Source organism: Orcinus orca, chromosome 13 (genome assembly GCF_937001465.1).
Source record: "Orcinus orca chromosome 13, mOrcOrc1.1, whole genome shotgun sequence".
Taxonomy (NCBI): domain Eukaryota; kingdom Metazoa; phylum Chordata; class Mammalia; order Artiodactyla; family Delphinidae; genus Orcinus; species Orcinus orca.
The window spans coordinates 70,118,559-70,129,747 of NC_064571.1; the positions used below are offsets into that span (position 1 = coordinate 70,118,559).

General features: G+C 38.2%; 1 protein-coding gene across 6 annotated transcripts in view; it reads right to left on the reverse strand.

Annotated features, from left to right (window-relative positions):
• BABAM2 (BRISC and BRCA1 A complex member 2) overlaps window positions 1-11,189 on the reverse strand; it is a 446,047-nt gene that overhangs the window by 413,834 nt on the left and 21,024 nt on the right. The gene's annotated exons all lie outside the window — the stretch shown is intronic.

Below are 11,189 nucleotides of genomic sequence, written 5' to 3' on the forward strand. Positions count from 1 at the left end.
GCTGCCCAATAAGTGGCCTTGGGACTCATGGAGTTTCCCTGTGACTGGAGATACTCAGGCACAGCCTGGACAGGCGCTTAGCAGGGAAGCTAAGAAGGGGCTAATATATCACATGGTGGTTGTTAGAAGGGGCTAATATATCACATGGTGGTTGTTAGGGTTTAATGCCTTCCAATCCTGAAATTCTGTTAACTCTAGACTAGATTAAGACAATATTATACTATAACACGACTTAAAAAGCCAACACCAGTTCTTTATTAAGTTTTTATAAAAAAATGAATTCTACCATGAACTACATTAAACAACCTGAAATGGCAAATGTTGACATTTTAACAAAAAACAATATAATAAAAATTGACTTAATGTGCCCAGCCCAGTCAAAAAAAATCATCAGTTTCGACAGAAAAAGTGAAATGCCACCCAAGTCACTGGCATAGTGTTAAGATGTTTATCAACTTAGAAAATATAAATCCATATATAGCTTTAACAAGCAAATAGCAAAAAATGTTTGATCTTTTTTTTTTTTTGGTGGGGGTGGGGTCCCGTGCCGCACAGCATACAGGATCTTAGTTCCCCCACCAGGGCTCAAACCCGCACCCCCTGCAGTGGAAGCGTAGAGTCCTAACCACTGGGCGGCCTAAAATGTTTGATCTTTAAAATGCACAGGAATAAAGGAAGAAGGTTTCCCCAAAAAAGACTATATTGTAAACATTCTCTCCTTACTCAAAAGTCATGCTTCTTTGGTCTATATGTAGAATACACAAACAAAGTAATCATGCTTTGTCTGAATTTTTACTAAACCAACTAACTGAAAGTTTTGAGAGAAGTCTTCATTCTTATAACCTTCTACCACATTTGTTCTACTGTATTTGTTTCAAACGAAAAAGAAACCAGTATCTCAGATTATGCAATGTGTAGCTAGGAATTACTTATCACTAATGTACTACACTGTCTCACCCCTCAGATAGAATTCTCAAAAAGGCCAACTCTGGGACTGTCAGAATGTAGAAATCCTCTGAATAGTGACACTCAAAGTGGGGCCCATGGACCAGTACTAGACTATAAACTATTACTAATCCATGATGAGACAAGCACAGATACTGAGAGCAAGAATTTAGAAACTTTTAGAGCAATTTATAAGAGTAGTTTTAATTTTGATGAATCTAATATAAAGAAGAATCTAATATAAATATTTCATTTTTCTAGTAATTCTTTCTTATTATATTTTAGAAAAGTATCAGTTGGTGACAGACTGGACTTTTATTAAAACTCTAGTCCTTCACCAAAGACAGTTTGAGAAACATTTATCTAAATATCCTTTAAATGCTGAAGGTCTTTGACCATAAAGATAAACTGCTTTACTTTGATGTCCCCCAATCTCTCTATTCCCTTTGGTTTTCCCACTACAGTAACAAACACTATTTACTCCTTGCCAAGTGTTCTTTTGATATCCCTGCTAAGTTGACAATAATATCAATATAGCTCACTGCTTAAAAGTTATCATTGGATTATCTGTCTGCTCAGAATTTGTAACACGATTTCATTTGCATCCAGACGTAGCTCCAACATGTTCTTGGATTCATTCCTTTTAAGAAGATATTAACTAATTTGATGATCCAGTTTGGAGGGGTCACCCAATCTTATAATATGACTGCTGGCATCATCTGTGGCAGTAAGTCATAAGTTTTTAGAAAGTCTAAAGATAGTATAGCTCAGTTCTAAATCCTAGGCCTCCACACCTAAAGTAGTGGCCTGCTGCGTCCTGAACTCATGATTAAAGACCTGATACCTCTGCAATTCTGCCAATCTACCTGGACTCTCAATTCTCCATTTGAACTATTTGGTCCCCAGAATCCCTTCTGATTACACATTCTTTTGTTTCTTACACAAATATGTACAAAGATGGATATAATAAATATATAGTAGTCCCCCCTTAAATGCAGTTTTCCTTTCCAAGATTTCAGTTACCAACGGTCGAAGTCTGAAAATATTACATGGGAAATTCCAGAAATAAACAGCTCATAAGATTTAAGTTTCATGCCCTTTCTGAGATCTCGGGCTGTCCCATCAGGAATCCCAGCCATGTCACAGTCTGTTCCTGACATCCAACTGCTGACATCATCAGGGCTCAGTGATCCAGGATCACCTGAAGCAGATGGTCCTCCTCCTGACCAACCGTCAGGTCATCAGTAGCCTAACACTAAGTCACAATTCCTGTACCATTTACCTCACTTCACCTAATCATGTAGGCATTTGATCATCTCCCATCATCTTAAGAAGAAAAAGGGTACTTACAGTACAAGATATTTTGAAAGAGAGACCACAGTCACATAACTTTTTTACCATATATTGTTATAATTGTTCTCTTTTATTATTGTTGCTGTTAATCTCTTACTGTGCCTAATTTATAAATTAAACTTTATCATAAGTATATATGGAGCTCAGTACTATCTGTGGTTTCAAGCATCACTGGAAGTTCTTGGAACATATCTCCCATGGATAAAGGGGGACTAGTGTATTTATAAAAACCTGCCAATAACAACTCCTAAAGACATTTTTATTATCCAAAAATATAATCAATACTACTCTTAGGAAAAATTAAATAAATACACAGGGCTGTGCTATAAGAAATTATTCCAGAATGCTAATAGTTACATACTTTTAGTTAAAATGTGCAACATCACTTAAGCTTCCAACTGTTCAATAACTTGAATCATGGAAAAAAGCAAAAAAAAAATATGAAGGAGTCTGAGAATTTAGGTCAAAGAATGAATCAGTGACAGACAATAAAATAACTACATGTGTTTAACTTCTGCCCCAGTTCCAACTATGAAATTGTTTAGTCTTTAATTTGTAGACATCTACAAGCTCTTGTCAATTATCTACAACACTGAGAGCCAGCTCATTTGTAGTAACTTATTGCCTAGAAAATATTGTTATTTTAGACAGCTACTTTTTCTGAATGACTTCTAATACTGACCTCCTCCTGATGTTTAAGTTTTAGTCTCAACTGCCTAAGAAATTTCTGAAATCTATCCAGTAAATGGGTTTTCTTACTACCATATCTAAAGATGTTTCACAAATGTAGATGGCCAAAACACCTGTTTCACAGTATACTATATTAATAAGTGATTCCTATCTTTTTCTGGCCAATGCTTTCTTGAAAAATAAATAAATAATATCTGGTAGAGAAGACCTGGGATCCAGTCCTGTTCTCCACAACGTATCAGCTAAGTAACCCTGAATGAGTTACTTAATCTCTCTGAGATTTATGTCCTCACATGTTTTTAAAAAAATTTTAAAGGGATGATTATAAAAACATTCCTCACAGATTTACTGAGGGCAAAAAAGAGCCAATGAAAAAAGAGCTTTGTACTATTCACAAATGCTAAATACATTTATTGCCCATTTCTTTATGGTAAAAAGATGACAGATAGATAGATAGAAGATAGATAGGGAGACAGATAGGGAGACAGATAGATAGATAATGTCTATTTAGAGCTCTGAATCCACTGTTGGCCATGGTCAGTATCCACTATCCAATTCACAGTAAAATAAATTTTATATTCTTTCCCAGGAATGCTATTGAAAGTTCTGTCACTCCTACAATATAAAGTATATACTCACACAAAGAGTCCTGATGATAAACCTACACCGGGAAGGGCACAAAGTGACAAAGATGCTCTCTTTTGAATTTCATTCTTCCCCAAGTCCGTTTCTTCAATCTTCTATCCCAATGTCTGTGTTTTCTCCTAATACTAATAAAAATTTCCCCTGATGCTGTCTCATCCCACTGGGTTCCTACAGCAGAAACTGTTTTTAAGCCAGATCTACCTTTTTTTAAAAGAATTACACAAGTGAAAACCTTTCTCTATAAAAAAATTATAATAATATGGAAATCAAAGTACCAAGTAACCCTTCACGGCTCATACTTCCCTCTCCCAAGTTAACCACTGAATTGAGGTTTTTAAATATCCTTCCAAACCTTCCTCCATACATTTAGATATACATATGTATACATCTATAGAAGACTTGTGTACACAGATACAGTCATACAATACCTGTTATACTGTAGATTGACACTTAACCTACTTGCCATTCAGTCCTGATCAACACTCCTCTAGTGGCACTTTGGCAATACAGACAATACTTCCCAGTGGTGGGTCACTGAGATCATTCCACTCACAGCACAGTTTCTTAGAGCTTCAACAAGTATTTACTGAGTGCCTACTTTGTGCCACATACAGGGTGTAAGGTCCTGAACAAAACAGGCATGGTGCCTGCCTTCATGGAGCTAAAAGTCTGGCGTTAAGACACAGCATTAAATAAATAATCAGCTGTGGGGCTTCCCTGGTGGCGCAGTGGTTGAGAGTCTGCCTGCCGATGCAGGGGACACGGGTTCGTGCCCCGGTCTGGGAAGATCCCACATGCCGCAGAGCGGCTGGGCCCGTGAGCCACGGCTGCTGAGCCTGCACGTCTGGAGCCTGTGCTCCGCAACAGGAGAGGCCACAACAGTGAGAGCTCTGCGTACCGCAAAAAAAATAAAAATAAAAAAATAATCAGCTGTGAACATAATTTCAAATGGCAGAAGTGCTAAAATCAGATGTTACAGGAGCAACCTAAATGGGAAAAGAATCTGAAAAAGAATAGATACATGTATATGTATCACTGAATCACTTTGCTGTACACCTGAAACTAACACAACACTGTTGATCAACTATACTCCAATATAAAATAAAAAGTTAAAAAAAAAGATAAGATGTTACAGGAGAACACAGCCAGGAAACCTAATTTAGCTGGGGGCTAGGAGAGCCCTCTGAAACTCTGAAAAAATTACATTCAAGCTAAATCTGAAGCATTGTAGAAATCAGACAATTCATAAAAGGAGGAGAAAGAATGATCCAGGAAAAGGAAGAAGGTGAGCAAAAGCCCCCACTGGAAAAGGGCTTGGGGCCTTCTGGTAACAAAGAGGAGGTCAGTGAAGCTTCAGGGAAGTAAACGACGGGGAAAGCAACACAATATAAGGCTGAACAGGGGAGAGGTGCCCAATCACATGGCAAATCACTGAGCATTTGGAGATTTTATCCTAAGAGCAAAGGGAAGCCATTCAATAGCTCTGAATGAGTCACAAGATCTACTTTTGATTTTTAACTTACATTTATTAGATTTCCTGAAAATAATATAAATGGCTGCTAGGTAGAAAACAGATTAGAGAAGAGCTGGAACACTTATGAAGAGACTGGTTAGACAACCGTTGGTGGTGCTGACAGTGCAGATGGAGAGAAATGGCTGGACTGGAGGCCAAAGAGCCTCTGAGAGGAGCTGATGAAGCTAAAGAGACATGTGCATTTCAAGAAGTAATGATATCTCGAAGTCCACACTCATGATTGCGACAGGATTCCGTTTCAGCAGCTCACTTTGCTGAGGAGTCCCTCTCAATGGCTGCATGCTTGCCTCTGGTTTTCTTCACCCTTTCTTCTCTATAATCTTTTCCTGTCCCAATTTTATCTCCCCGTATTGTCCCTCTGCCTCCCTCCATCGCTTCTTTTTTCCCTCCATAACCTTCTCCCTTACTTAGATACAATATGAAACTGAAATAATTTTTAAATGTTTACTCTACTTAATGAATAGTTCTTAATTTAAAATCCAAAGGATTCAAACATGTATACATACATTCACCGAAAGATACGTACTAGAATGTTCACATCAGCACTATTCATAAAAGACAAACACTAGGAGCTACCCAAGTGCCCTCCATCAGCTGAAGAGATAAACTGCTGTGTTCAAATAATGGACTACTCCTTACTCAAGCAGGAGAATCAATATATCCACAACAGTATAAAATCTCACAAACATAATGTTGAAAAAAAGAAGCCAGACACCAAACGGCATTTTGTGGAATATAAATTCTACTTACATTAAGTTTTTTTTAAAAAAAAGGCAAAACTAACCTACGCTTTCAGAAGGCAGGACAGTAGTTATCCTTGCACGTGTGATGGGGGAGGAAGAGCACCAGGAGGATGCGTGAGGAGCTGGTAACGTGTTGTGCGGGGTGCTCACTACACAAACGTGTTGCTTGTGAAAATTCACAGAGTTATATAACATATGATTAGGTGGACTTTTCTGAATGTATTCTGTACTTCAAAAAAAGTTTTTTAAAATCAATGAGTTTAGACCTTTAATGTCCAGGGGAAGGGAGCAGTAGCAACAACTAACCACTTTTTTGATCCATGATGCCCTCTAACGACCTTTTTTACCCCAGGAGGCAACTGTGATATAGCCCTGAACTTGGAACCACGAAATCTACTCTCAGATTCCCAGCTTTTTTTTTTCTTTCTTTTTTTTTTTTTTTGCGGTACACGGGCCTCTCACTGCTGTGGCCTCTCCCATTGCAGATCACAGGCTCCGGACGCGCAGGCTCAGCGGCCATGGCTCACGTGCCCAGCTGCTCCATGGCATGTGGGATCCTCCCGGACCGGGGCACGAATCCGCGTCCCCTGCATCGGCAGACGGACTCTCAACCACTGCGCCACCAGGGAAGCCCAGATTCCCAGCTTTATACTTATTGTTCTTCTACTGTGCCGTGTCCTACTCTTGGCACTGAGGACACAGCTGTGATGCCAGGTGAGACCCCTGCCTTCTTTGAGGCAATATATGCTTGAAATTGGCAAGAAGCTGGATCCCGAATGGAGAAAAACAGGGGAGACCTGCTTTTGATGGAATGGTCTAGCTAGACAACCCTGAACAAGTCACTTAACTTACTTGAGTCTCAGTTACCTCATCTGCCTTAAGGGATTATTATAAGGATCAAATGTGATAGGATCTTTCAAAGCACTCATAATGATAGCATTATTAATGATAACAGCTCTTATTACATTATTGTCCTTACTGCTCAATATAGAGTTGCTTGAGTTAACCAGTGTCAGCCTGGTCTACACACTAATACAGTAACAATAACAAGGAATAATATTTTGGGGGCCATTAATTCTCAATTAAGAGGTTTCTACTGTGGGTAGAAGCAGGTGTATTGATAAACAGCTCTCCACTCCCTCTAGAGGGGTGCTAACGACACAAAGGCCTGACTCAATTTCAGCACAGCCTTCTCCAGCCTTTAAAGAGAAGTAAGCACGGAAAGACGGAGCTAAGAGAGGGGCAGGCTAGAGAAGTGATAGCAGCTTCTCAGAGATCAAACTAACCAACCAAAGAACATCTATGCAGTACCTTCATTTATTATCTGACCAGCACCTACTTGGTACCACCATGAATCAAGGTCCATACTTAAAGGAGCTTAAGATACGGTATCAGAACTAAAATCAAACAAAGACAACAAATTTAGGGGAAAGCAAAAGGACTGAGCAATCAGAGACTTGGTATCAAATCCTGGTTCTGCCATGTAGCAGCTTGGGACCCTCACCTTGACCTCTCAGGACTGCTTCCGTCCTTGTAACAAGAGGATGCCAACACCTACACCTTGTGCAGTGATGCTGCAGAAGGCAGTGTAGCTAATGTGCCTAGGACACGATGTGGTGTAGCAGCTACTATTACTGCTACCATCATCGTGATTATTTTATAGGCAGAATTCCACTAAAAGCCACTAGTAAGCAGCCCAAAGTGTCTACACGTTGGTTCCCTCTATTCTTTCTGACTGCATTCCCTAAGTCCTACACGGAGCAGTATGTACTCAGATACATTTACACTATAAGGCTAAAAATACAGTAGGAACATAAATCTATGTGCTTGCACAGACTGAAAAGGTAAAAAAGCCTCTTTGAGTTTTCAGAACCTCAGCTGCTTCTAAAACTATGAGGATGCTCTCCCTGCTACTTATTCTGGCTTAAATCTTGGGGCAGCCTCCTTTACAGAAGCTATTTTCATAAGAAGTTACAGTTCAAGAATAAGTTCACAATTTCAGCACTGTTTTAGCTTTCCTCACAGTACTTAATTTAGTTTGCCTTCTCAGCCAAAGGCTTGAATCAAAGCATAAATTGAAGGAAGAAAAAACAAACAATGGTGAAAGACTGATAGCCTTTTCTGTAAGGTCAGGAATAAGACAAGGAAGCCTGCTTTCACCACTTCTATTCAAAATAGTACTGGAAGTCCTAACAAGAGAAATTAGGCAAGAAAGAGATATAAAAGGCAACCATATCGAAAAAGAAGAAGTAGAACTATCTCTGTTTACAGATGACACGATCTAACATGCAGAAAACGCTAAAGATTCCACCAGAAAAAAACTGTTAGAACTAATAAACAAATTCACCAAAGTTGCAGGATACATAATTAACACACAAAATTCAGTGGCAGTTCCATATACTAACAATAAACAATTTGGAAAGGAAATTACAAAAACAATCACATTTACAACAGAATCAAAAAGAATAAAATACTTAGGAATAAACTTAACCGAGAAGGCAAAAGACATGGACACTCAAAACTACAGAACATTGCTGAAAGAGATTAAAGAAGGCACAGACAAATGGAAAGACATTCTGTGTTCACTGAAGACTGTTAAAATGTTGATATTATCCAAAGCGATCTACAGAGTCAATGCAATCTCTATCAAAAGCTCAATGACATTTTTTGCAGAAATAGAAAAAGCCATCCTAAAATTCAAATGAAAGCTCAAGGGATTCCCTAATATCCAACACAATCCTGAAAAAGAAGAACAAAGTTGGAGGTCTCATACTGCCCAACTTCAAAACTTAATACAAAGCTATGGTATTCAAAAGAGTGTGATACTGGCATAAAGACAGACATATAGACAAACTGAATAGAATAGAGAGCCCAGAAATAAGCTCTCACATATATGATCAAATGATTTTCAACAACAATACCAAAAGCATGTAATGGCAAAAAGATTGTCTTTTCAACAAATAGTGTTGGGAAAACTGGATATCCATGTGCAAAAAAAAATGAAGTTGAAGCCTTATCTTACACCATACCCCAAAATTTTTAATTAAAAACTGAAAATGGATCAAAGACCTAACCATAGAGCTAAAATGATAAAGCTCTTAGAAGAAAACATAGGGGGAAAGCTTTATGACATTGGATTCAGCACTAATTTCTTGGACATGACACCAAAAGGACAGGCAACAAAAGAAAAAATAGATAAGCTAGATCTCATCAAAAGTAAAAACTCTGTGCATCAAAGGATACTGTGAACCGAGTGAAAAGGCAACCCATGGAATGGGAGAAGGTATTCACAAATCATATATCTGATAAGGATTTGATATCCAGAATATATAAAGGACTCCTACAACTAGGAAACATCAACAAAAATTTAAATAGGCAAAGGACTTGAATAGACATGTCTCCAAAGAAGATACACAAATGACCAATAAGCACATGAAAAGATGCTCAACAACTTTAGGGAGATGCAAATCAAAACCATAATGAGATACCACTTCATATTTGTTAGGATGACTATTATTTTTTTAAAAAATTAAAAACCAACATGTGTTGGTGAGGATATGAAAAAATTAGAACCCTTGTGCATTGCTGGTGGCAATGTAAAATGGGGCAGCCACTGTGGAAAACAGTATGGTGATATCTCAAAAAATTAAACGTAAAATTACCATATGATCCAGCAATTCCACTTCTGAGTATGTTCCTAAAAGAACTGAAAACGGACTCAGAAAGATGTTTGCACACCCGTGTTTATAGCAGCATTACTCACAATAGCCAAAAGGTGGAAGCAAACTAAGTGTCCATCAGTGGATGAATGGATAAACAAAATGTGGCATATACATGCAATGGAATATTATTCAGCCTTAAAAATGAAGACAATTTTGACACATGCTACAACGTGGATAAAACTTGAAGATGTTATGCTAAGTGAAATAAGCCAGTTACAAAAAAGACAAATTCTGCATAATTCCACTTATACAAGGTACTTAAGGTAGTAAGATTCATAGACAAAAAATAAAATGGTGATTGCCAAGGGCTGAGGGAAGGGAGGAATGGGGGGTTATTGTTTAATGCGCAAGGAGTTTCAGTTTTGCAAGATTAAAAATGTTCTGGAGATGGATGGTGGTGATGGCTGCACAACACTGTGAATGTGCTTAATGACACTGAACTGTACACTTAAAAATGGTGAAAATGGTAAATTTGTGTTACGTATATTTTACCACATTAAAAACAAAGTATGTGCTAAGCCCGAAATTGAACCTCCATGTTAGTAATTTACCGAACCCCAAAAATTTTTAAATAATGCTTTTTAACTGAAAAAGTCTTAGGAGTCTACAGATGAAAAAAGCAATTGTTCTGAAGGCATTATACCTACTTAACAGTAGAATATCAAGATGTTTCCCAAAACTTCCACTTGATTCCAGATCTCTTATCAATAAGTTGGCAAGAGCAAAGGCTGAGATAAAAACCTTTGCAGAAAACAAAAAGGATACGTTTTTCAAAAAGTCAAGAGAAGCAAGGTCAATGGGAAAAACAGCTTTCATAACATGCCATTAGAAAGATAACCAAATGACTCAGGAAATGTGGCCCTGGAAAGGAAAATTACGAAATTATTTCTCAAGACCGTGGCACCAAAACGCAAGATTATTCAAGCAACATGGAAGCTAAAAAGGGGGCTGTGTTACATGCGCATGAGGAGTCCTTTAACATATGACTGATGGCACAGGACAGTTAATTTGGAGCCCTGAAACAGATTTATGTACCTATCAACATGTATTAAAAGAGCCCCGCTTTAATCTTAAAGAATTTTGCAAATTTGTCATTCTAATTAAACAAAAACGAGTCAAAAAGTACTACCTTAAAATTGCACAGAATAGAGAGGACAAAAGATAACAGTAGGAATGATTTTTTTTCGTTCTCTTTAATAATGCAAAGTAGAGCTAGGAACAGACTAAATTAATCTTATACCCCTCTCCTTTACACGTTAGACTGGCTACTTCCCTTCATCTCTTCCCCTTCCCCAACTTCCATACCAAGTGAAGTCACCCTAAAATTAAGTCACTGCAGGGCATGAAAAGCCCAAGACTGACAAACATCTAAAACTCCGGACTCAGATTTATCCTAGCATTCACCACCCCAGGCTCCGTGTGAACACTGTGGAATCCTAGCAAAAGTTCCCAAGGCCAGTGACTGCAGGGTTCACTGAGCCAAGGCCAATAACACCACACTGACTTTTCCAAAAAAATCCTAAGTACAAAATATCCACAACCCCACCCACCACTGCC